This window comes from Ambystoma mexicanum, chromosome 8, assembly GCF_040938575.1.
Source record: "Ambystoma mexicanum isolate Mex_15411 chromosome 8, UKY_AmexF1_1, whole genome shotgun sequence".
Lineage (NCBI taxonomy): Eukaryota > Metazoa > Chordata > Amphibia > Caudata > Ambystomatidae > Ambystoma > Ambystoma mexicanum.
In genome coordinates, this window is record NC_090929.1 from 1726919891 (window position 1) to 1726941227 (window position 21337).

Below are 21337 nucleotides of genomic sequence, written 5' to 3' on the forward strand. Positions count from 1 at the left end.
AGCCCCAGGACCCAGTTGCCCACCCACACCTGCCTCTGGGGTTGCCATGTCGGGCACTTCCACACGCTCGCAGGGAGTTTGAGCTGAACATGGGGTTATCCCTGCGAGACCTCGGGGCCAGGACAGATTCCCGCCTCCAGGACATCGACATGGAGTTCGATGATGCCCTGGCCAGCAACATCAACAAGTGAGCCGCAAGACTTGCCCGCTGCCTTTGTATATAGTTATATAGTTAGTTAGTGTTAGGTTTCCTTTATTTGTTTTTATTATTTTGGACCGCTCGGACAATGGCCACTTTTTTGTATATATTTTTTTCATTAGGTAGTAGTAGGTTTCCTTTATGGTGTTGGGCTCATGGACCCTGGTACATTCCTGTATTTAGTTTGTTTTTTGAAGGAACATTTTCTTTTTTTCATTATTGTGTTCACCATGTGGAAATGGTTTTTCATTCTTTTGCTTCTACTTGATATTGCTTTGGTCAACATTTGTTTTTGTATTCCTTTTTCGTTTTTTGATTTTTACTTTTGTTCTCCGACATGGACCATTTATTTTGTTATCCACATAGTTGTATGTTTGATTTGTTTACTTATTTTTAATCTTTAATACATTTTTTATTTTTACTTCCACTTGTGTTATTTTGTCTTTGGTTTCATACATGTCATGATATGGGTTTTGACATTCACTTGCAGCCATTGTGTATGTGTGTGTGACGGACATGTGTTCATTTACATACTTGCCATTGGGGTTGTGTCATGTAATTGCATTCACGTAATTGCATTCACTATGTGGGTGGATGCAATCCTTGCCTGGGTGTTTGTGCTGGGTATGCTGCCCATTACTGCCATGATTGTGTATCGTCAGGACCTGGGGGCAGGGGGACATGGGTGGGGGCCTGGTGGAGGCTGCCCCTGGTGACTGGGGTGTGGGGGTGGTGGGAGACATGAGTGGGGGCCTGGTGGAGGGTGCCCCTGGTGGCTGGGGTGTGGGGGTGGTGGGAGACATGGGTGGGGGCCTGGTGGAGGCTGCCCCTGGTGGCTGGGGCGGTGGGGGTGGTGGTAGACATGAGTGGGGGCCTGGTGGAGGGTGCCCCTGCACTGCTGGGGTGTGGGGGTGGTGGGAGACATGAGTGGGGGCCTGGTGGAGGGTGCCCCTGCACTGCTGGGGTGTGGGGGTGGTGTGAGACATGAGTGGGGGCCTGGTGGAGGGTGCCCCTGGTGGCTGGGGGGTGGGGTGGTGGGTGACATGAGTGGGGGCCTGGTGGAGGGTGACCCTGGTGGCTGGGGGGTGGGGGTGGTGGGAGACATGAGTGGGGGCCTGGTGGAGGGTGCCCCTGCACTGCTGGGGTGTGGGGGTGGTGGGAGACATGAGTGGGGGCCTGGTGGAGGGTGCCCCTGGTGGCTGGGGTGTGGGGGTGGTGGGAGACATGAGTGGGGGCCTGGTGGAGGCTGCCCCTGGTGGCTGGGGGGTGGGGGTGGTGGGAGACATGGGTGGGGGCCTGGTGGAGGGTGCCCCTGGTGGCTGGGGGTGGGGGTGGTGGGAGACATGGGTGGGGGCCTGGTGGAGGCTGCCCCTGGTGGCTGGGGGGGTGGGGGTGGTGGTAGACATGAGTGGGGGCCTGGTGGAGGGTGCCCCTGCACTGCTGGGGTGTGGGGGTGGTGGGAGACATGAGTGGGGGCCTGGTGGAGGGTGCCCCTGCACTGCTGGGGTGTGGGGGTGGTGTGAGACATGAGTGGGGGCCTGGTGGAGGGTGCCCCTGGTGGCTGGGGTGTGGGGGTGGTGGGAGACATGGGTGGGGGCCTGGTGGAGGCTGCCCCTGGTGGCTGGGGGGGTGGGGGTGGTGGGAGACATGAGTGGGGGCCTGGTGGAGGGTGCCCCTGCACTGCTGGGGTGTGGGGGTGGTGGGAGACATGAGTGGGGGCCTGGTGGAGGGTGCCCCTGCACTGCTGGGGTGTGGGGGTGGTGGGAGACATGAGTGGGGGCCTGGTGGAGGGTGCCCCTGCACTGCTGGGGTGTGGGGGTGGTGGGAGACATGAGTGGGGGCCTGGTGGAGGGTGACCCTGCACTGCTGGGGTGTGGGGGTGGTGGGAGACATGAGTGGGGGCCTGGTGGAGGGTGACCCTGGTGGCTGGGGGGTGGGGGTGGTGGGAGACATGGGTGGGGGCCTGGTGGAGGGTGACCCTGGTGGCTGGGGGTGGGGGTGGTGGGTGACATGAGTGGGGGCCTGGTGGAGGGTGACCCTGGTGGCTGGGGGGTGGGGGTGGTGGGAGACATGAGTTGGACATGGGTGGGGGCCTGCTGGCAGGTGCCCCACAGTGCTGGGGGGTGGGGGTGGTGGGGGACATGAGTTGGACATGGGTGGGGGCCTGCTGGCAGGTGCCCCACAGTGCTGGGGGGTGGGGGTGCAAGGGGACATGAGTTGGTGTTCATTAGTTCAAGGAGACATGTGCCTTTGCTGGGGGGCATGCCCATGTTGGGTGGGCTGCCTGCGGGACATGGCCAGGGATGCAGGGTAGTCCCCTGTGGTGTGGGCTGCCTGCAGGGGCCGTGGAGGGTGTACAGGGTACACCTGGGAGGACCCACACTGTCAAATCACATGTGGGACTCCCCGGCACCCCTGAAATACACGTACCGTGCAGAAATCGCGTGTAAAACTTCCCGCGCACCCCTGAAATACACGCGCCCAGGCTATTCGCGTGTGGAACTTCCCGCGCACCCCTGAAATACACGCGCCCAGGCTATTCGCGTGTAAAACTTCCCGCGCACCCCTGTAATACACGCGCCCAGGCTATTCGCGTGTGGAACTTCCCGCGCACCCCTGAAATACACGCGCCCAGGCTATTCGCGTGTGGAACTTCCCGCGCACCCCTGAAATACACGCGCCCAGGCTATTCGCGTGTGGAACTTCCCGCGCACCCCTGAAATACACGCGCCCAGGCTATTCGCGTGTGGAACTCCCCGCGCACCCCTGAAATACACGCGTCCAGGCTATTCGCGTGTGGAAATTCCCGCGCACCCCTGAAATACACGCACCCAGGCTATTCGCGTGTGGAACTCCCCGCGCACCCCTGAAATACACGCGCCCCCAGGCTATTCGCGTGTGGAACTTCCCGCGCACCCCTGAAATACACGCGCACAGGCTATTCGCGTGTGGAACTTCCCGCGCACCCCTGAAATACACGCGCCCAGGCTATTCGCGTGTGGAACTTCCCGCGCACCCCTGAAATACACGCACCCAGGCTATTCGCGTGTGGAACTCCCCACGCACCCCTGAAATACACGCGCCCAGGCTATTCGCGTGTGGAACTTCCCGCGCACCCCTGAAATACACGCGCCCAGGCTATTCGCGTGTGGAACTTCCCGCGCACCCCTCAAATACACGCGCCCAGGCTATTCGCGTGTGGAACTTCCCGCGCACCCCTGGAATACACGTAGCCCGTTCCCCCAGGCCCGATCGCGTGAGGAACTTCACGCGAACCCCTGTAATACACGTAGCCCGCTCCCCCAGGCCCGAGCGCGTGAGGAACTTCACGCGAACCCCTGTAATACACGTAGCCCGCTCCCCCAGGCCCGATCGCGTGTGAAACTTCACGCGAACCCCTGAAATACACGTAGCACGCTCCCCCAGGCCCGATCGCGTGAGGAACTTCACGCGAACCCCTGTAATACACGTAGCACGCTCCCCCAGGCCAGATCGCGTGAGAAACTTCACGCGAACCCCTGAAACACACGTAGCCCGCTCCCCCAGGCCCGATCGCGTGAATAACTTCACGCAAACCCCTGTGATGCACGTACCCTGCAAATCGCGTGTGAGACTTCCCGTGCACCCCGGTATACACGCACACGTATTTTTTGTCAGCGGGTGTCCGTGTTTGTGGGTACCCCTTTGCACGTCATTTTTCCTGGAGGGCCACAGTATGGGACATTCATCATGGCAGTATATAGGTGCTATTTGTTGGCGCACCTTTTGGCGCACATTTCTTACAGCCGCAGAGACGCTACCGCCTGCTTTCTTGTGGCGGTCGTGTTTGTGCCTGTGCGCTGGTTTGAGCGTGCGCTTTTTTCACCTATTCTATTCCATGAATACGTGTTGTAGGCGAGCGTGTGGGCATTCCGCGCACTTGTGCCCTGTACTTCCCCCGTGACGCCCACGTTTTGGCAAGTTGTTCCCCATTCCGAGTGTTACGCCCGTGTTCCGCCTACTTTTGTTGCGTGCGCTGCGCTATGTGCGAATTTCGCTGTGGCCTGTGCGATTTTCGCTGTGACCTGGCGCACGCTGTTAGATGGCCTGTGCGCCAACGTGCGCCGCACACTTTTTTATCGCACATCCGCTGGTTTTCTCGCGCACGGCCTTCCATGAATCGACGTGCGCTGCTTTTCGTGCGATTTTCGCACTTGCACTGCGATTTTCGCTATTCCACTGCGATTCGCACGTTTTTGCCCACTTGCGCCGCGCTAATTATTCCATGAATCGGCCTGTGTATGCAAGTGGAGACCTGTCCAAACCCATTATTACCACCAGAGGAGTGAAACAGGGATGTCCACTCGCCGCCCTCTTGTTCAAACTTTATATCGTTGACATCTCAACCGCATTGGCAAGTGTCAAAGGTTTCCCTCCAAAAATCAATGGACATCCAATAAGCTATGTGATCTATGCTGATGACTTAGTACTATTCGATAAGACCCGGATAGGATTACAGTGACTCTTGTCAGCGCTCGATTCTTACATGATTGTCAATGATTTGTCAATCAATGTGATAAAAACAAAAATCATGAAGTTTGGCAGCGATCGGGTCTCTAAAAACAATAAATTTAAATGGCAAATCGACAACAAATTTCTTGAACAAGTTACAGAAATTCGTTATTTAGGAATTCTGATGAATACCTCGATTCGTGAGTGGAGCTGGGTTCAAGATCTAATCCAGCGGACCCAAATGCTTGCCTTACAAGGAGCAAGATTACACACCCTATACGGAAAATTTTCAGTAATACCGCTGCGCACGTTTTACCTCCAAAAAGTGGTCCCTACAATAACCTTTGGGGCAGAGGCGGGCTGGAATATTGACCTAAAGATCTGGTCTACTTTGGAAGGGTTATTCTGGTGCCAAGTACTTAGATTACCTAAGTATCTCTCAATGACCACAATTCGTCATGAACTGGCACTTGAAAGCTTATATGGAACAGTTCTTTGGAAATCCTTGTCACTACTACGAAAGATGGAAATATCGAATCCAGAACCAGCGTACAAAATACTAAGAGCAGGAGGATCACACCATCACAAAGGTTTGCTTTTAAGATGGTCAGAGAAACTGAAGGCGATCATGCATAATGCACATATCTCAATGGACACTTTGACAAATAGGCCACAGATTGCAAGAACTAAGTTGAAAGAATGGTTATGGATCGACAACTTGGACAATCTTGCAAGGGTGCCGACAGTGTTAGATCTTGGGCCAACAAAGAATAAAGTGGACAACATGCCAAAATATCTGTGCCAATTTCCCTCGAGATATCACAGAGACAAATTTCTCAGACTTAGATTGAACCTTTATAAAACAAACCAAATGATGGTGATGAGAAAAATGAAACCGGCTACTGATGAAGCTTGTCGGCACTGCAAACTCCACGTAGAGTCATTAAAACATCTGATAATTGAATGTGTGGCAATAAATGAGTTGAGACTCATCCACCTGAGTAAAGTCAAGCCTGCAAACGACATGATGGATGATTTGTGGTTCCGGATATTGAGTGGTAGCTCGGTACATCTAATCTGTTCAGTGATAAATTTTCTCGACAAAGTCTTAATCTGAATGTTCAGAACTTAATTGAATGTCAAGAACTTAAATGTACAAGGAAAGTGTTACTAATGAATTGAGGATGAGTTGTAATAAAAGTTTGTAAAAACTAGATATTACAAATAAAATTTAAAAAAAGAAAAAGAGAAAACTTACATTAACTGCTGACACAGAGCGCTCGCTGCGGGCAAATAGGCTTCCTTCTTCCCATCACATTAGGAAGCAACAAAAAAAGGAAGGAAAAAAAAGGGAGAGAAAGTGAAGCAAGTTTGAAGCCCGGCACCATTAATATTGTTTCGAAGAAAACATACGAAAAGTTTGAAAAGAAAGTAAAGGACACTGGGCCTCATTAGGACCCAGGCGGTAAGGGGTTTACGGCGGCGTAAACAGCGCCGACCCTTACCGCCTGATTCCGAGGTCCCTTAGCGCCATGGAGGTTTTAACACCTGCTTTTAGCAGGTGTTAAAATCCATGGCGCTAAGGGACCTTGTTGTTAATTACGCCACCGTAATTTACGGTGGCGTAATTAACGCCTTCCCCACTCCCATTATGCCCTATGGGGCATAAATGGGAATGGGGAATGGTAAATGGGTTAATGGGGACTTACCGCCCCACTCACCTCGGAATGGGGCGGTAAGTCCGCCAACCACCATGGCGTAAACGTAGTTTACGCCATGGTGGTAAAGGTACGACCCAGGCGGTAACTTACCGCCTGGGTCGTAATGAGGCCCACATTATTTAACACGGAGCCGCAGCAGAGCCCGCACAGCCAATCACCAAGAAAGGGTGATTGTGGGCAAGTAATAACCACACTGAAATTACCATAAAAATAAAGGGTGTGACAGACACGTCAAAAAGGAAAAATAAAAAAAAGATATACGGTTAAAATGCCTGAAGAAACTCCCACATCCTCCACAGAGACTCACCCACCAAATGAAACACTGGCTACCACAAATGGAGGCTCACATGGGTTACAACTACCACATGCTTTTGTCATAAGGGATACCAGCAATCTAGGACCTAGATGGGCCACATGGTTACGCAATTTCAATTTTATGTTGGAGCTATTGCTCTTAAAGATGACACCAGGAGGCTCAAAAATACCTTATCCATGGCAGTGGGGCTGACAGTGAGAGACATAGTAGGGGAACCTATTAATCTGGAAACCGACTCACAGCAGGAATTACGCTCCAAATTGACAGAATATTTTACACCTTTAACCAATGTGGACTATGAAAGACATATCTTTGACACCACATGCCAAGAAAAAGGAGAGTCCATAGACAACTATGTGATGCACTTGCGCATCAAATTAAAGCATTGTGAATTCCATCGTTATACCAACGAAGAGGCACTTCGATCTAAAGTGATAGCAGGTGTGAATCACCTACTTTTCGCAAGAAACTTTTACAAAAGCAATGTTCATTGGATTAAATTATTGCTCTAGCTCGCATGGAAGCCACAGTTGAATCCCAATTAGACAATCTTAATAAAGTCAACATACAAACAAAATCTTCTGATCAAGAATGGTTCATAAATTAACTTCTATGGGTAACCCAGCTTCAAGCCGCAATGAAGCCACATGCTCTAGATATGGTTATGAGTACCCGCATACCGGAGAACGTCCTGCCATGGGTCAAAAGTGCGCAGCCTGTGGTGGATATGACCATTATAGAGCCATGTGCAAGAACGCTCCTCTTCAACCAATTTTACGGAAACACTTCAGAAAGTCCCGAAGGTTAACCCCTACAAGATCACGTGAAGAAGGCCCGGACCCTGATCAAAGAGGATCATGGCAAGATAACAGAGACTACAACAGAACATATTGGAAGGATGACCGCAAGCCTGCTGACACTTCCAGACGCAGTAGGAGAAGGCGCCATGGTTGGTACATTGAAATAAAGTCAAGCTCCAGTAGTGAACTATCTTCATCGGGAGATGACCAGCGTAAAAAGGGATGTGTATGAGTGTTAAATAAAAACACTGCCACACAACATAACCCCATTCTGAGCATTCAAGTAAACAACACACCTTTAGATTTTCTTATTGACACCGGTGCAACCATTAATATATTAAGTGAAGAAGCCTATGATTCATTACCAAACCCTCCAAAACAAGAAAGCTATGGTTGACATCTATCCATATGGCTCCACCACGCCTCTGCCTTGTAAAGGTGTAACATCAGTCACTTGCGCGCACAAGTCGCATATTGCTAAAGTTCAGGTACATGTGCTAAAAACAGAAGCTAAGAGTGGATGCATACTCACCTTTAAAACTGCTGTAGACATGGGTTTAGTGCACATAATGTATCAACTGATGGCGCACAAATATTTTTCTCGACCCGAGGACATTGAGGCTACTTTTCAGAAACTATTCAAGGGTCTAGGAAAACTCAAGAATCAGAAAATTCAACTTCACATCAACCCAGAAGTGAAACCCAATGCACAACACTACCGTGGCATCCCCATAAATATACAACACCAGGTAGAAGATGAAATCAACAAATTACTGAAACAGCATGTCATAGAGCCAGTAGCAGGGCTAACCCCATCGGTATCGCCAATAGAGCAGTACCTAAAAAATCACAAGAGGGATCAATTCGATTATGGGCCTCATCACAACTTTGGCGGTAACCCTTAAATCCGGCGGTCGCGCTATTACCACCGGATTTAAGGGTCCGCCAAATCAGGACTTCGGCAGATTTCGCCCCAGCTCTTGGCTGGGGGGAAATCCGCCAAAAATGTGCGTTATTACTGCCGGCGGGAAATTCGCCGGTGGTATGAGTGCGAATTTTCCCCATTGAGCCCAATGGGGAATGGGGCATTCCCAAATGGGCTCAATGGGGAATTACATTACCGCCGAACTGGTGATCCGGCGCTATTAGCGCCGGGGAGTTCGGCTGTAGGGCTAATACCGCTGGCTGTATTGCCGGCGTTACCGCCAAAGTCGTGATCAGGCCCTATGTGTGGACATGAGAAGAAGAAACAAGGCCACCGAAAGAGAAAGATACCAAGCTCCAAGAATTACAGATATGATTCATCTTCTCCATGAAGCCAAATGTTTTTCTAAATTAGATCTCACAAAAGGATATCACCAAATTGAGATTGCTCCAGAATCCAGATACATCACACATTTGTGATTCACCTAGGACTGTTTCAATATAAAAGACTCCATTTTGGCATCTCATCGGCAGCAGACATTTTTCAGGGGGAAGTACGTAAGGTCATTCGTCGCATCCCAAATTGTCCCAACTACTCAGATGACGTACTGGTTTACGGAAAAACCAAAGAAGAACATGATACTGCGGTGTTCAAAGTATGCACAGCCCTTGAAACAGCAGGTCTCACACTCAATCGAACTAACAGGCCGATTCATGGAATAATTAGCGCGGCGCAAGTGGGCAAAAACGTGCGAATCGCAGTGGAATTGCGAAAATCGCAGTGCAAGTGCGATAATCGCACGAAAAGCAGCGCACATCGATTCATGGAAGGGCGTGCGCGAAAAAACCATCTGATGTGCGCTAAAAAAGTGCGCGGCGCACATTGGCGCACAGGCCATCTAACGGCGTGCGCCAGGCCACAGCGAAAATCGCACAGGCCACAGCGAAAATCGCACATAGCGCGGCGCACGCAACAAAAGTAGGCGGAACACGGGGCGTAACACTCGGAATGGGGAACAACTTGCCAAAATGTGGGCGTCACGGGGGAAGTACAGGGTGCAAGTGCGCGGAACGCCCACGCGCTCACCTACAACACGTATTCATGGAATCGAATAGGGCAAAACAGCGCACGGTCAAACCAGCGCACAGGCACAAACACGACCGCCACAAGAAAGCAGGCGGTAGCGTCCCTGCGCCTGTAAAAAATGTGCGCCAAAAGGTGCGCCAACAAATAGCTCCTATATACAGCTATGATGAATGTCCTATACTGTGGCCCTCCAGGACAAATGACGTGCAAAGGGGTACCCACAAACACGGACACCCGCTGACTGAAAAATAACGTGTGCGTGTATTTCGGGGTGCGCGGGAAGTTTCACACGCGAATTGGCCGGGTACGTGGATTTCAGGGGTGCGCGGGAAGTTCAACACGCGATTTGGCCGGGTACGTGGATTTCAGGGGTGCGCGGGAAGTTCCACACGCGATTTGGCTGGGTACGTGGATTTCAGGGGTGCGCGGGAAATTCCACACGTGATTTGGCCGGGTACGTGGATTTCAGGGGTGCGCGGGAAGTTCAACACGCGATTTGGCCGGGTACGTGGATTTCAGGGGTGCGTGGGAAGTTCAACACGCGATTTGGCTAGGTACGTGGATTTCAGGGGTGCGCGGGAAGTTCCACACGCGATTTGGCCGGGTACGTGGATTTCAGGGGTGCGCGGGAAGTTCAACACGCGAATTGGCTGGGTACGTGGATTCCAGGGGTGCGCGGGAAGTTCCACACGCGATTTGGCTGGGTACGTGGATTTCAGGGGTGCGCGGGAAGTTCAACACGCGAATTGGCTGGGTACGTGGATTCCAGGGGTGCGCGGGAAGTTCCACACGCGATTTGGCTGGGTACGTGGATTTCAGGGGTGCGCGGGAAGTTCCACACGCGATTTGGCCGGGTACGTGGATTTCAGGGGTGCGCGGGAAGTTCAACACGCGATTTGGCCGGCTACGTGGATTTCAGGGGTGCGCGGGAAGTTCCACACGCGATTTGGCCGGGTACGTGGATTTCAGGGGTGCGCGGGAAGTTCCACACGTGATTTGGCCGGGTACGTGGATTTCAGGGGTGCGCGGGAAGTTCAACACGCGATTTGGCCGGGTACGTGGATTTCAGGGGTGCGCAGGAATATCAACACGCGATTTGGCTGGGTACGTGGATTTCAGGGGTGCGCGGGAAGTTCCACACGCGATTTGGCCGGGTACGTGGATTTCAGGGGTGCGCGGGAAGTTCAACATGCGATTTGGCTGGGTACGTGGATTTCAGGGGTGCGCGCGAAGTTTCACACGCGATTTGGCTGGTTACGTGGATTCCAGGGATGCGCGGGAAGGTTCACACGCGATTTGGCTGGGTACGTGTATTTCGGTGTTGCGGGGGAATGCTACACGTGATATGGCCAGGTGGGTCCCCCCAGGTGTTCCCTCTACACCCTCCACGGCCCCTGCAGGCAGCCCACACCACAGGGTACTACCCTGCACCCCTGCTCATGTCCCACAGGCAACCCATCCACCATGGCCATGCCCACCAGCCAACCCACATGTCACCTTGCACCACTGATCACCAACACATGTCTCCCACCATCCCCACCCCCCAGCCACCAGGGGCAGCTTCCACCAGGCCCCCACTCATGTCTCCCACCACCCCCACCCCCCAGGGGCAGCCTCCACCAGGCCCCCACTCATGTCCCCTATTACCCCCACCCTCCAGCAGTCAGGGGCAGCCTCCACCAGGCCCCCACTCATGTCTCCCACCACCCCCACCCCCCAGCCACCAGGGGCAGCCTCCACCAGGCCCCCACTCATGTCCCCTATTACCCCCACCCCCCCGCAGTGCAAGGGCAGCCTCCACCAGGCCCCCACTCATGTCTCCCACCACCCCCACCCCCCAGCAGTCAGGGTCAGCCTCCACCAGGCCCCCACTCAGGTCTCCCACGCCCCACCCCCCAGCCACCAGGGGCACCCTCCACCAGGCCCCCACCCATGTCACCCACCCCCCAGCAGTCAGGGGCAGCCTCCACCAGGCCCCCACTCATGTCTCCCACCACCCCCACCGCCCCAGCCACCAGGGGCAGCCTCCACCAGGCCCCCACCCATGTCTCCCACCACCCCCACCCCCCAGTAGTCAGGGGCAGCCTCCACCAGGCCCCCACTCATGTCCCCTATTACCCCCACCCCCCAGCAGTCAGGGGCAGCCTCCACCAGGCCCCCACTCATGTCTCCCACCACCCCCCAGCCACCGGGGGCAGCCTCCACCAGGCCCCCACTCATGTCCCCTATTACCCCACCCCCCCGCAGTGCAGGGGCACCCTCCACCAGGCCCCCACTCATGTCTCCCACCACCCCCACCCCCCAGCCGTGCAATTTGCCTGGGTACGTGTACTTCGGGGTGCGTGTGAACTTCCACACGCGATTTGCCTGGGTACGTGTACTTCGGGGTGCGCGTGATCTTCCACGCGCGATTGGGCCTGTGAGAGTGGGTCACATGTATTCCAGGGGTGGGCGGGAATATTTACCCGCGACTGTGCCTGTGAGAGCGTGCTACGTGTATTCCTGGTGTGGGCGGGAAGATTCACACGTTCGCCTACGACGAGCCGAAAAAGGGTCCAATCCTGACACACGTACGCCAGTATGAAGCAGGCGTACGTCGACCCGCGCAGCATAAAAGTGCGCGAAAAACACAAACAAGCTCATACGCCAGGATGAATATACCATTCCTAGCAGCAGTGGCCGTGGGTTACCAAAGGAGGAGGAGGAGGATAGTGAGGGCCCGAATTTTCACTCCCAGAACAAGCCTTTTTGGGATGCCTGATGACCAGGTGTATGGGAGGTACAGGTTTCCCCCACACATAATACTGGACCTGGTCAGTGAGTGGGAGGATGACCTCACATCACCCACCCTGTGCTCCCAAGCACTCAGCCCCCTGGAAAAGGTCCTCAATGTACTGCACTTCTTGGCCACAGGATCATTTCAGCGGACAAGTGCCATAGTGGGTGGGGTGTCACAGGCCACGCAGTCACGCTGCCTACACCAGGTCTTGAACATCATCACTGCACGCCCATCAGTCCGTAGGCACATATACCTGCCCAGGACACCTGCAGAAAGGCAGGCTGCCACCCTCGATTTCTACAGTGTGGCACAATTTCCAAAAGTGCTAGGTGCCATTGACTGCACCCATGTGGCGCTACGTCCCCCCAGGGCATCTGAGCACATCTATAGGAACCGCAAGCACTGGCATTCCATCAACGTGCAGGTAGTATGTAATGCTAAGGGAATCATCACCTCAGTATATGCCAACTATCCAGGGTCCACCCACGACAGCTTCATTTACCGAATGTCTACCCTAAGCCGGGACCTCGAAGCTGGGCGGCATGGTGACACATGGCTGCTTGGTGAGTATGAATGCCACTGCACATGCATGCATGTCAGATGCAGAGTTATGTCACTACCCCACTAATGATACCCATCACCTCCTCACCAGGGGACAGTGCCTACCCTCTGAGCACCCACATGATGACGCCAATTCGGAACCCCATCACACCTCCAGAGGTAAGATACAACACAGCCCATATTGCAACCCGGGGCATAGTGGAGCGCACATTCGGAGTGCTCAAGTCACGCTTTCGCTCCCTTGACCGGTCTGGCGGGCAGCTGTTATATGCGCCCCCAGTAGTGTGCAGGATCATAGTGGCAGCATGTGTCCTGCACAATGTTGCAACACGCCGGGGCCTGGTCGTGGACATGGTGGTGCCCCCACATCCCCAACCACACGCACGCCCGCTGCGCATGGGAGGGGAGAGGGCACGGGGTGAGGCAGCCCGTATGCAGCTGGTGGCTAATTACTTCACATAGAAATCACACCCCAGTGGATTGCACACAGGCCTGGCACATACCATCTGATAAGCAATGATGACTCGACCTGACAATTAAGACGAACAAAGGGACTGTCAACTGTCAGAACCATAGCAGCCTGAGATTGTTCATGTGGAAGTGTCACAATGTGTGCATCCCTACCTACACAAACACCACCAATGCAGTGTCATGAAAGGACACTTCCATGCTGCAGAAATGAATACCCACTTGCAAAATACTACATGAAAACAGTGCCATGTCACCCACCCCCTCCACGGCACGGCCACACAACACACCATGGCATGTCATGCAATGTGAGAGGGTAGAAATTAATCCCCACAACATGCCCCAAGTGTCAGCAGCCACAGTGTCCCTAATGGAAAACTGTCCACACATGAAATGCTCACAGTAATGCAGGACCTACAGCCCACATTACCAAATACTTACCAATAATACCAATCACCTACACAACCTCCAACCCACCTTAAACATGACATTACAGAACTAAAAATTAGCTAGCCTCACCACCTGATGATGACAGCCCTCCGAACACTTGAAGGTATACAGTGTTAGCGCCACGCAAGAGTGTAGGTGCACTGCTTACAACATGGACTCCAGTTCCAAGGTGGACCGCATTGTGAAGACATGAGGAATGGACCTGCAAATATGGAGGATGAGATGGATGCAGAGGCACATATAAATACACCACGCAGTGTACAATACAACAACAATATGCACTATGAATGTATACACAGTATTGACTACAGACTGCCCACACAGCTCATGGGAGTCCAATGTCACCATGTACGTCAATGTCACTTGGGCACACCCTTTGCAAGCCCATGGAAACGGGAAGCAGGAGAGGTGTGTGTGACAAAAACCCAAGCATCTGAACCAAATCCATGACAAGCCTGCATGTGCCCAGCCACAATGCAGCGTATGCCCACGGGAGCCACACAAGGCAACACACTGTCCCAAAAAAAAAAAAAAAAAAAAAAATGGCCATTAATGGGCCCGGGGGGGTTGGGGAGGCCACCCAGGAGGTCCGAGGACAGGGTGCACACCAAAACCCACCTGTGTGGATCTTGCGAAAAAAAAACACCTCCATGGGCTCATGTGTCAGGAAGGTCTGTAATCTCCTCTTCTTCCAGAGATGCTCCAGTCTCCCTCTCCTCCCCTTCCTCCTCACCTTGAAGTCTCCGGCGTTGAGTCAGCTTGGGATTGTCCTTTGTTCGAGTCTTCACTCCTTTTTTTTGAAGATAGTGACGACCAAGGTAGGACGCCACAGTGACACCCTTTGGGTGATCTGTGGCAACCCTCCTCGGTCGCTAGTCAATGGGGAAAAAGCCAGTGGCACAAAAAACCCCGGAAGATTAGGATCTTCAAACGCAGTGAGGTTGTAGTAAACACACTCCGGAGGCAGCAGCAGAGGGAGAGGAATCTGATGAACACGGTCCAAAATAGAAGGAATACCAATAAGAATCGGGTATGAGACCAGATAAATGGAAAGGTTCCAAAGCTGATAGAACAGTAGAGGGCTTGGCGAGGCAATCCACAGGACAGGCTGAGGTCAGAACCGGGATATCAACAGGATGTAGTTCCGATACTGGATAAACAGGTGAGGGCTGGGCGAGGCAATCCACAAGACAGGCAATGGTCGGTACACAGAGATGTAAACAAATAGGATCAGAGGAGGGCAAAAGAAGAGGACCAAGGCAGGTAAGTACCATACAGGAAGAAGGCGAGCATAAACAGAATAAGTATAGAGAGAAAGGCACAAGACCGATGGGAGGAAGGATAAGAGACGGGAACGGGACAGACAAGGGAGAAGGAGTCAAGAAGGCAAGGAGAAAATACAGGTAAAAGGTTCGGAGTGCAAGGAAAAGAAGGACAACAGAGGGGAAAAAGGGAAACTCCACGAAATAACAACAGCAGCGCTGGAACAAGACGAAAACACTGTACGTTGCAACGCATCTGACCCCGGAAGTGAAAGGATTAAATACCGGTGTCAGGAACGTCGCTACGACAACTAGACCGTACAGCGCGCTTCCAAAAGAACGTGATGGAACTCGCTATGGCGGACGCAGCTTCCACTTCTTCCAAAGCCGCCAGGTTCCCTGAGGCGTGACAGTATGCCCCCTCCTAAGGTCCACCCCACCAGGTTTATTGGGGTGTCTGGAATGGAACCTATGCAACAGGAGGGGGGTATTTAAGTGTGCTCTGGGTTCCCACGTGTCTTCAGACCTCGGGTATCCTTTCCAGTGGACTAAGTACTCTAAAGGTCCCTTATGATATCGAGAGTCACATATTTGGGATACCTCATAGATGTCTTCAGCAGGATCTGGGGGAACTGGAGTGTCTTTCCTTCTTCGGGACCACTTATCTTCCATGAAGGCCTTCAATTGAGAGGTGTGAAACACTGGATGTACCCGACTTAATTGTGTAGGCAGCTGTAAGCGAAAGGCCACTGGGTTGACTACTTGTGTTATCTTGTATGGTCCAATAAATCTAGGGGACAGCTTAGACGGGCGTACCCAACGTGGTAAATTTTTTGTGGACAGTAGTACTTTGGAACCGACTCCCCAATTGGGTACCGGTCTCCTGTGTTTATTAGCTTGGGATCTATTTCTCTCTTGAGCTTCAATGAGTCCCAGCCTAGCCTTGTCTTGGGCATCTCGGATAGTTGCTAATGAAGCTTCCACAGAGGGCACAGAGGACTCAATGTTGGTCAAAGGAAGCAAGGTACGGGGATGATAGCCGTACGTACAAAAAAAAGGGCTAGAACCGAGGGCTGAGTGGCAAGTGTTGTTATAGGAGAATTCGGCCGTCGGGAGTAACTGGACCCAATCATCCTGTTGTTGGTTGACAAATCACCGGAGATACTGCTCTAAGGTACCATTTAGACGTTCGGTTTGTCCATTTGATTGTGGATGGAACCCCGAGGTCAAGGCCCTTTCAATGCCTAATCTTTTGCATAAGGCAGACCAGAAATGAGAGGTGTACTGGCTGCCACGGTCTGAGATGATCTTAGTAGGCATACCATGTAGCTTAAATATGTCTCTCAGGAAAACATCAGCCATGCGAGATGCAGAAGGTACACCAGGTAGAGGTGAAAAATGCGCCATTTTCGTAAATTAATCGATGACCACCATTATACAGGTACAACCCTGAGACTCTGGCAACTCTACGATGAAGTCGGTCGATATAGTGGTCCATGGGCCTGTGGGAATGGCATCGGATTCCAACAAACCCAGAGGTTTTTGTGTGGAATACTTGTTACGAAGACAGGTAACACAGGACTGAACGTATTGTCTGGTCTCTTCCTTCATCTTTGGCCAAAAAAATACCTTGATAAGAGTTCTTGAGTATTACGACTTTCATCCAGGCAGGGGAGAGGGCAGGAGCCCTGACCCCTCACCTGCAAACACCGAGGACCCACGTGAAGCGACCACACCAGATGAGGCCTACATCCAGCAGTCTCCACAAGGCAGGGTAAGGCCCCTTTGCCGCACCAGAAACGAAAATCGAGGCATTCTACTGCTACTTCTGGCCCCGATCCTTGAAAGCTGTCCCGCAATCGGAGAACAGCTGATCTCCGTAATCAAAATGCCGGGCGCTGCACGGCTTCAAAACGAGGCTTGAATACGTTGCTTAGCAACGCCTCGTAGTCTCTCTCCCTTTTACTATCAACATCCGCCGGCAGGCGGAAAGCCGGCGACGAAGGCCAGACAAAGGCCATCCCTGTTTGCCCTGCACCCTCACTTTCATCCAGGCAGGGGAGAGGGCAGGAGCCCTGACCCCTCACCTGCAAACACCGAGGACCCACGTGAAGCGACCACACCAGATGAGGCCTACATCCAGCAGTCTCCACAAGGCAGGGTAAGGCCCCTTTGCCGCACCAGAAACGAAAATCGAGGCATTCTACTGCTACTTCTGGCCCCGATCCTCGAAAGCTGTCCCGCAATCGGAGAACAGCTGATCTCCGTAATCAAAATGCCGGGCGCTGCACGGCTTCAAAACGAGGCTTGAATACGTTGCTTAGCAACGCCTCGTAGTCTCTCTCCCTTTTACTATCAACATCCGCCGGCAGGCGGAAAGCCGGCGACGAAGGCCAGACAAAGGCCATCCCTGTTTGCCCTGCACCCTCACTTTCATCCAGGCAGGGGAGAGGGCAGGAGCCCTGACCCCTCACCTGCAAACACCGAGGAACCACGTAAAGCGACCACACCAGATGAGGCCTACATCCAGCAGTCTCCACAAGGCAGGGTAAGGCCCCTTTGCCGCACCAGAAACGAAAATCGAGGCATTCTACTGCTACTTCTGGCCCCGATCCTCGAAAGCTGTCCCGCAATCGGAGAACAGCTGATCTCCGTAATCAAAATGCCGGGCGCTGCACGGCTTCAAAACGAGGCTTGAATACGTTGCTTAGCAACGCCTCGTAGTCTCTCTCCCTTTTACTATCAACATCCGCCGGCAGGCGGAAAGCCGGCGACGAAGGCCAGACAAAGGCCATCCCTGTTTGCCCTGCACCCTCACTTTCATCCAGGCAGGGGAGAGGGCAGGAGCCCTGACCCCTCACCTGCAAACACCGAGGACCCACGTGAAGCGACCACACCAGATGAGGCCTACATCCAGCAGTCTCCACAAGGCAGGGTAAGGCCCCTTTGCCGCACCAGAAACGAAAATCGAGGCATTCTACTGCTACTTCTGGCCCCGATCCTCGAAAGCTGTCCCGCAATCGGAGAACAGCTGATCTCCGTAATCAAAATGCCGGGCGCTGCACGGCTTCAAAACGAGGCTTGAATACGTTGCTTAGCAACGCCTCGTAGTCTCTCTCCCTTTTACTATCAACATCCGCCGGCAGGCGGAAAGCCGGCGACGAAGGCCAGACAAAGGCCATCCCTGTTTGCCCTGTTCGCCGTGGGAGCATCGGAGCATGCTTTATTCCTGTCACTCATTCACACTCCCGCCTCTTAACCTGGAGGCGGCAGCTGAGCACTTTCCTCAAAGAGCCTATCTGCAACTGCACGCCACATCACACAGACCCCCTGCAAACTGCGCCCACGAGGTTATGTAAGTACATTACCTCTACCTCAACATTCAGTCATCAGCTTCGAATGGTGACACAAACTCCTCACACCTTTGACAATTTCGTGTCTTTTGCTGGTCCACCTATAGAGCCCTATACCTACTTGGCTCATGAATACCTACCGACCTCACTGTCTGTGTTGTGCCTTATGGTCAATAGCTGACCACATCTAGACTGTGCTGTGCCTTATGGTCAATAGCTGACCACATCTAGACTGTGTTGTGCCTTATGGTCGTTAACAGACCTCACTGAGACTGTGCTGTGCCTTATGGTCAATAGCTGACCACATCTAGACTGTGTTGTGCCTTATGGTCGTTAACAGACCTCACTGAGACTGTGCTGTGCCTTATGGTCGTTAACAGACCTCACTGAGACTGTGTTGTGCCTTATGGTCAATAGCTGACCACATCTAGACTGCGTTGTGCCTTATGGTCAATAGCTGACCACATCTAGACTGTGTTGTGCCTTATGGTCAATAGCTGACCACATCTAGACTGTGCTGTGCCTTATGGTCAATAGCTGACCACATCTAGACTGTGTTGTGCCTTATGGTCAATAGCTGACCACATCTAGACTGTGTTGTGCCTTATGGTCGTTAACAGACCTCACTGAGACTGTGTTGTGCCTTATGGTCGTTAACAGACCTCACTGAGACTGTGTTGTGCCTTATGGTCGTTAACAGACCTCACTGAGACTGTGTTGTGCCTTATGGTCGTTAACAGACCTCACTGAAAGTGTTGTGCCTTTGGTCAATAGCTGACCACATCTAGACTGTGTTGTGCCTTATGGTCAATAGCTGACCACATCTAGACTGTGTTGTGCCTTATGGTCAATAGCTGACGGCATCTAAACTGTGCTGTGCCTCACGGTCACTGCTTAGTCACCTAGTCCCCACCAGCACCACTAGACTCCACGACTTCCCACAGACCATGACCTTCTGGCTTGCCCTAACCATGCTCCCTTTCTGCTTAACACAGGACAATGTACCTTGTAGCAACAATAGCTACATAGCCCACCAAGACGGCCTAGCCAAACTAGGGTGCCCCAGACACCACCCCATCCCCTGCCCTACTCCATTCCTACCCTCCATACCCCCCTTCCCCTCCACTCACCACCACCCTCTCACTTCCAAATCCATCGCCATCCATGACCTACCCACCAACAGCCACCACAGTCCCATTGACAACTTTAACCAAACCAAATTGACCTCAAAACCTCCCACCCGCCTTAAGCCACCCGGGCCAACCACCCTCTCCCTCACTCCCAACATCACAACCCGCAACGACAGATTAGGCTCCAGGCTCCCCACCACAAATTCTAAACCTAACTCCAGACCTTACACCAACACGAATACAAAGCATACTGCACCTAGCAAGCCCACTCCTCCCCCACTAAAAGGTGCCCTACTCAACGTCAGATCCCTGGCCGCCCACCCCACAGAAATTGCAGATATCATCCTTACCAATGACCTTGACTTCTTAGCCCTAACAGAAACCTGGCTCCATGAAGCGTCCGGACCCTATTTAGCGCTAGCCATCCCAGACAAATACACTATCCTTAGAGCGGACAGACCAAACGCCAGAGGTGGAGGCGTAGCAATCATATCCAAATCCGCCATAGGCCTCAGACCAACCGACACAGTCGCATGCACATCCTGCGAGCTACTCACAACCAAACTACAAACCTCCCCCACAACCACGATAACCATCCACCTCTTATATAGACCCCCAGGTCCCCCCGGGACCTTCGAAGAAGACATCACATCCCTCATCACCAAAACTTCCAAACCAACAGCACAATTCATGATCCTTGGAGATTTCAACCTCGGCTACCAAGACCCAAATGACGCACCTGCTGCTTCCCTAGCCAATATCCTAACTGATCACGGTCTCACTCAACGCATTGTGCTCCCTACCCACCAAAAAGGCAGAACCCTTGATTGGGTAGCAACCCACAACTGCAACATAACCTGCAAAGACCCCCAACCTCTGGCATGGACCGATCACCACATGATCCCCCTTGAGGTTAACACCAATCAGGTACTGCCCAATAAGCACCCCATGGCTCCAGCATGCCCCACCAGGAACAAACGCAACATCACTGCGGAAGCCTTACTACCATTGGTCTTACCTACCCTCAATGCTCTCCCAGCTAACGCTGACTTAAACCTGCTGATCGACACCTTCAATGATTCCATGGCCAAAGCAATGGACACCGTTGCCCCCTTGAAAATACGCAAAGCCAAACCCAAAGCTCATCTGAACTCGTGGTACACCCCTGAGCTCAAACTACTTAGGAAAGAGAAAGCTAAAGCTCACCACACCTGGAAGACTAACCCCACTGAGGAAAACAAATCCAACCTCACTAACCTATCCTCACTTTACAAAAGCGAGATAATCAGGACCAAAAAAGATTCTTACAACACCAGGATCACTCAGGCAGGATCCTCCACTAAAGAATTATTCAAAATTTTGAAGGAACTAGAAAACCCTATTTCGCCCCCAGAAACCTGCCTAAAAGACAAATCCTGGTGCACCAACATCCAGAACGCCCTTAACAACAAAATCTTATGACTCCAAACTAAAATCGAAAACAAACGGCTACAACTATTCAACAACAATGTCACCAACCTTAGCCTACCCACACCTAACAACACCAGCGCAGGCTTCTCGTTCAAAAAAGTCACCATCCCGGAAGTTCAAAAAATCATCACCTCCTTGAAACCCTCTAACTGTAAAGGAGACAGCTGCCCGGCTCAAATCATAAAAGATGCAGCCAGAGAGCTCTCCCCCTTCATCACCAAACTCATCAACTTATCCTTCACCAACAGCTCCATCCCCAGCAACCTAAAACAATCATGGGTTCTCCCTCTCCTGAAAAAACAATCCCTCGATCCGGCCACACCCAC